Raw genomic sequence first — 6,237 nt, forward strand, 5'->3', positions numbered from 1 at the left:
AATTCTCTTGAAAATACTAGCCAATAGGATCCAACAGTACATTAAAAGGATTATTCACCACAACCAAGTGGGATTTATTCAAGGGTTGCAAGTTTGGTTCAACATCCACAAATCAATCGATGTGACAATACAGTAATAAAAGAAAGAACAAGAACCATATGATACTCTCATTAGATTCTAAAAAAGCATTTGACAAAGTACAGCATCCCTTCCTGATCAAAACTGTTCAAAGTGTAGGGATAGAAAGTACATACCTCAATGTCATCAAAGCCATCTATGAAAAACCCACTGCAAATATCATTCTCAATGGAGAAAAATTGAGAGTTTTTCTGCTAAGGTCAGGAACATGGCAGGGATAACCATTATCACCACTGCTTTTCAACAGTGAGTCATAGCCTCAGCAATCAGACAAAAAGAAATTAAAGGCATCCAAATCAGCAAAGAAGAAGTCAAACTCTCACTCTTTGGAGATGATATGATACTATGTGTGATACTATATGTGGAAAACTCAAAGGGCTCCACTCCAAATCTGCTAGATCTCATACAGAAATTCAGTAAATTGTCAGGATATAAAATCAATGCACAGAAATCAGTTGCATTTCTTTACATCAACAACAAGATAGAAGAAGAGAAATTAAGTTCATTTACAATTGAACATAAAACCATAAGATACCTAGGAATAAACCTAACCAAAGAGGCAAAGAATTTGTACTCAGAAAATGATGAAGTACTCATGAAAGAAATTGAGGAAGACACAAAGAAATGGAAAAATTTTCAGAGCTCATAGATTAGAAGAACAAATATTGTGAAATGTCTATGCTATCTAAAGCAATCTACACATTTATTGCAATCCCTATCAAAATCCTGTCCACTTTTTTTCAAGGAAATGGAACAAGTAATTCTAAAATTTATATGGAACCATAAACGTCCTTGAATAGACAAATGAATATTGAAAAACAAAGCTAAAGTTTGTGGCATCACAATTCCAGACTTTGAGCTCTAATACAAAGCTGTCATCATCAAGACAATATGGTATTGACACAAAAGCAGACACATAGATCAATGGAACAGAATAGAGAGCCCAGAAATAGACCCTCAACTCTATGGTCAACTAATCTTTGACAAAGAAGGAAAGAATGTCCAGTGGAATAAAGACAGTGTCTTCAACAAATGCTGTTGGGAAAATTGGACAGTGACATGCAGAAAAATGAAATTGGACCATTTCCTTACACTGCACTTGAAAATAGACTCAAAATGGATGAAGGACCTCAATGTCAGAAAGTAATCCATCAAAACCCTTCAGGAGAACAAAGGCAGCAACCTCTTCAGCCTCAGCCACAGCAACTTCTTCCTAGGAACATTTCCAAAGGCAAGGGAGGCAAGGACAAAATGAACTATTGAGATTTCATCAAGATCAAAAGCTTTTGCACAGCAAAGGAAATAGTTAACAAAACGAAAAGGCAACTGACAGAATGGGAGGTGATATTTGCAAAGAACATATTGAATAAAGGGCTAGTATCCATATTCTAAAAAGAGCTTAGCAAACTCAATACCCAAAGAACAAATAATCCAACCAAGCAATGGGCAGGAAACATGAACAGACATTTCTGCAAAGAAGACATCCAGATGGCCAACAGACCCATGAAATAGTGCTCCACATCACTTGGCATCAAGGGAATAAATTTCAAAACCACAATGATATACCACCTCACACCAGTAAGAATGGCTAAAATCAACAAGTCAGGAAATGACAGATCCTGGTGAGGATGTAGAGAAATGGGAACACTCCTACACCGTTTTGGGAATGCAAGCTGGTGCAACCACTCTGGAAAACAGCATGGAGTTTCTGCGAAAAGTTGAATATAGAGCTACCTAATGACCTAGCAATTGCACTACTAGGTATTTACCCTAAAGATACAAATATAGTGATCTGAAGGGGCACATACACCCAAATGTTTATAGCAGCAATGTCCACAATAGCCAAACTATAGAAAGAACCTAGATGTTCATCAACAGATGAGTGGATAAAGAAGATGTGGTATACAAACACACATATACAATGGATTACTATGCAGCCATAAAAGAAATTAAATTTTGCCATTTGCAATGACATGGTTGGAACTAGAGGGTATTACACTTAGTAAAAAAAGTTAATCAAAGAAAGACAATTATCATATGATAATTATGTTAAATATTAAAATTAAATTAACTAAATATTAAAATTAATTAAATATTAAAATATAATATCATATGATATCATCTGTTTTTTGAGGAAGTTGAGAGGCAACGTGGGGGGTTTGGGAGGTAGGAAAAGACTAAATGAAACAAGATGGGATAAGGAGGGAGACAAACCATAAGATACTCTTAATCCGACAAAACAAACTGAGGTTTGTCAGGGGAAAGGGGTTGGGGAGAGGGTGCTGTGGTTATGGACATTGGGGAAGGTATGTGCTATGGTGAGTGCTATGAAGTGTGTAAACCTGGTGATTCATAAACCTGTAACCCTGGGGCTAATAATACATTTTATGTTATTTTAAGAAATTAGAAAAAAATTTTTTTTAAATGACTGAAAAATTTAAAAAAATAGCAATGTGTAAGAAATAGTTATCAAAGAAAATAATTGCAGGAAGATTTACATGAGCGAAAGAGCTGGATCAGTATCAGCTGTTAATGCAAGCAGCTGCAAATATATATGGTCTACTCTCATATGTTAATTGTGAGGGATTTGCATTGAAAAATGTCTTCAAAGGTTTATGCTATTTTCCTAATCCCTAAAACACTTAATATTTTAAATGTAAACCTATTTGCCCAGGGTTAATTGAAAACTTATAAATGAAAACTCATGACATAATTCCTGATAAATATATAGTTTAAAGATTAAGAAATTAAAATAAAATCATTTTTCTCAAGTAATCAAACTATCCTATTTGAAAGATGGCCTGATTGATATGTTGAAAAAAACTATTCAAAGGGAGTTTAAAATTTTAATCAATAAGTTAATTTAAAATATTTTGAAAGGGCACCTGTGTGGCTCAGTGGGTTATGTCTCTGCCTTCAGCCTAGATCAGGGTCTCAGTTTCCTGGGATTGAGGCCTGTATCCGGCTCTCTGTTGGGCAGGCAGCCTGCTTTCCCCCTCTCTCTGCCTGTCTCTCTGCCTACTCGTGTCTCTCTCTATCTGTCAAATAAATAAATAAAAACTTAGAAAAAAAATTTGAAAGAAAAAAATAATAGTTATCAAAGGAAGATATATTCACAGGGAATCACTATGATTATTCAATGTGATTAGTTTAGAAACAGAACTGGAGGGCAAAATATTCTGTACTGATGCAGGCAACTACAAACATATTATCCATTGGGATCATCTTTTTAATCAAAAGTTTTCATGTTCTAAAAGATCTTCAGCAGAGATCTTCATTATTTTACTAATCCTAAAATATTAAACAATTTAAAAATAAACATATATGATCAAAGAAAATTGTAAAACCAGTTATTAAGACCAATGAAATAATTGGTTGCTAAATCAAGAATTTATAAAATTAGGACATGGAAATTTTCCTTAACTAATCAAACTATCCAATCAATTGAATATAAGAGTTCTGATGATTAGGTCTCTGCCTTATTCTATTCTTACATGATGGTACTTCCTCCCTGCCACCAACTCAGGAGATTATTTTTAAAGCTGCCTTGAAATATACCATGGAGATATTAAACAATGTCCATCTGGGTTATTATTTATTGACAGAGTTATGCCAAATTATTGCAATAGTCAAAATCTTATTTAATTTTTCCTGAAAAAAAACCTGTGGTGTCACATATATATATGATTCCCTTTTCCCCACAAAAGGTTCTAAATCCTTTGAAATTTGCTGAGCTATACTAGTGTTTGTTTTCCTTTCTTTTCTTTTAATTATGAGCTCGTTTTGCCACTCTTCAGTCATGTTATTAAGTTGACTCAAGATGGGGCTCTTATGTAACTTCAGGATGAGGGCTAATCTTCAGAGTAATGAACCATGTAATCAGAGGGCTACAGGATTAGAACTATGTACCCCATCGATACACTCAGGGAACAAAAGAGGGTTGAAGGTTTTCAGTCATCAATGTCCAATAAATAAAACAATAACACCTATCCACTAAAGCTTCCCTAAACTCTGAAACAAGTAGGATGAGTGTTTCTAAGTTGGTGTTGATATGTTATGAGGGTGGTGCAAGCAAATAATGCCCTCAGATTGAAAGTACTTCCAGGTTAGAAATATCATGTGTAGGGGCGCCTGGGTGGCTCAGTGTGTTAACCATCTGCTTTTGCCTCAGGTCATGATCTCAGGGTCCTGGGATTGAGCCCTGCATGGGGCTCTCTGCTCAGCAGGGAGCCTGCTTACCCCATCTCTCTCTGCCTCCCTCTCTGCCTACTTGTGATCTCTCTGTCAAATAAATAAATAAAATATTTTAAAAAAATATCATGTGTATTATAATATAAAATCACTGACCCTCCTTCACAAAAGCTAGGACCATTACCCATTGAGGCTCACAAATGGTATCATTATTAGTTACCAAATATATTGACTCCCTCAAAATAGAAAGAATGACCCAATCTTTGGGCAGTCATTCCATTCACCAGCAAATGTTGTAGCTTAGGATGCAAGAGGGAAGTGAAGGGAAATTGGTATCCCTTCTCAGGCAAGAACAAAGTTGTCACAGTGGTCAAGAAGGGTGTCTCCCAGCTCTCTAAACCACAAGACACTTCAGCGATGTTCTTGAGGCGATGCCATTTGGCAGCTGAGGGGTGTTTTGGTAAAGAACTCCTAGGTTTTGTGTGCTGTCCTTATTTTGCGTTTACTATAGGATCAATTCACTCTGTCCCAAAGGAATCCGTTCTGGGCTGTCTCCTAACACACTGGAGTCAATTTGGACAGCAGGATTTAAAGAAGCACCTTATCTTCTCTAATAATGCCTAGCTTTGGTGTGCTCTAGAGGATGATTAAATGAGGCCTATTAGAGGGTTTTTAAATTTCAATACTGTTTATAAGGTAGAATATTTTTGTAGGTGTCAGGGAAAATGGATCAAAATCCCATATGGTGAGGAACAATTGGTTCAGTACCAAAATGCTGATCTGCCCATCCTACTTGAGATGGCCTAAGGAAGTGATCTCCTTACAATCTACCACTCAAGCCACCATCAGTTCAGGTGCAACAACACTTCTACTTCTGTTTATCCACAAAGTCACCTGTGATTTGTCATGTTTTCTATGTGTTCCCACCTTATATTTCCTGTAAAATGGTTGCTGACAGGGACGCCTGGGTGGCTCAGTTGGTTAAGCAGCTGCCTTCGGCTCAGGTCATGATCCCAGCGTCCTGGGATCGAGTCCCACATCGGGATCCTTGCTCGGCAGGGAGCCTGCTTCTCCCTCTGCCTCTGGCTGCCATTCTGTCTGCCTGTGCTCGCTCTCTCCCCCCTCTCTCTCTGATAAATAAATAAAATCTTTAAAAAAAAGGTTTCTGACAAGATACTGTACCTGCCTCCCTCTATCTTCCTGAATCACTTATCTTCTCTTTGTTGGCTTCTTCTTTTATGTGTCAGTTAGCAATAATCGCGCCTCGGATAAACCTCATTGCCTACGATACTGCCACTGCGCAAAGCTCTTTTATGTGTCAGGGACTGAATATGTTTTCAGAGAACTGAATGAATGTTACCTGGCTCTTGTTGTATTGGGCTTTTATTTCTTGTTCATCTCCAGATTTAATAGCTATGATAAATAGAGTCAAATAACTGGTTAATCTACCTCAAGATAGGGACTTTAAGAAATACCCCCAAGCAACTGCTAAAACTCCTTTTGTTCCAGGGAGCTTTCCTGTCTTCTCAAGCCCAATATGGGCTGCCAATATGCAGTGTTTTTATTGTTGTTGTTGTTGTTATAAAGTGTGTGTCTGTTCCCTTGTTTGATCTGACCAGTTTTAAGACTCAGAGTACACTTTCTTAACCCTCAGGGACTTTCATCCTCCTACAGGCTTACTGGTGGCACCTCACAAACTTTGCCTCCAACTTCCCCTCCTGTCTCTGCACCACTATGCATGAAGCTTGCATAACTACCCCCTATATCATATTCCATGCCTCCAGTGTCATTGGTTGTTCCTAATATGCTTGTTATCAAGGAATAAAGGACACCCGAAGTTATTGGTCCACCTCTTTATGATGGCCACCTGGAGGACATACTTAATCAAGTTGTTGGGTCCCAAGGGTT

At 37.4% G+C, this 6,237-nt stretch overlaps 1 pseudogene; it reads right to left on the reverse strand.

Moving 5' to 3' along the window:
- Positions 1-5,465: 5,465 nt before the first annotated feature.
- LOC116587344 lies at positions 5,466-5,637 on the reverse strand (annotated as a pseudogene).
- Positions 5,638-6,237: the final 600 nt, after the last annotated feature.

Source organism: Mustela erminea, chromosome 3, assembly GCF_009829155.1.
Source record: "Mustela erminea isolate mMusErm1 chromosome 3, mMusErm1.Pri, whole genome shotgun sequence".
In the NCBI taxonomy this organism is placed as follows: Eukaryota; Metazoa; Chordata; class Mammalia; order Carnivora; family Mustelidae; genus Mustela; species Mustela erminea.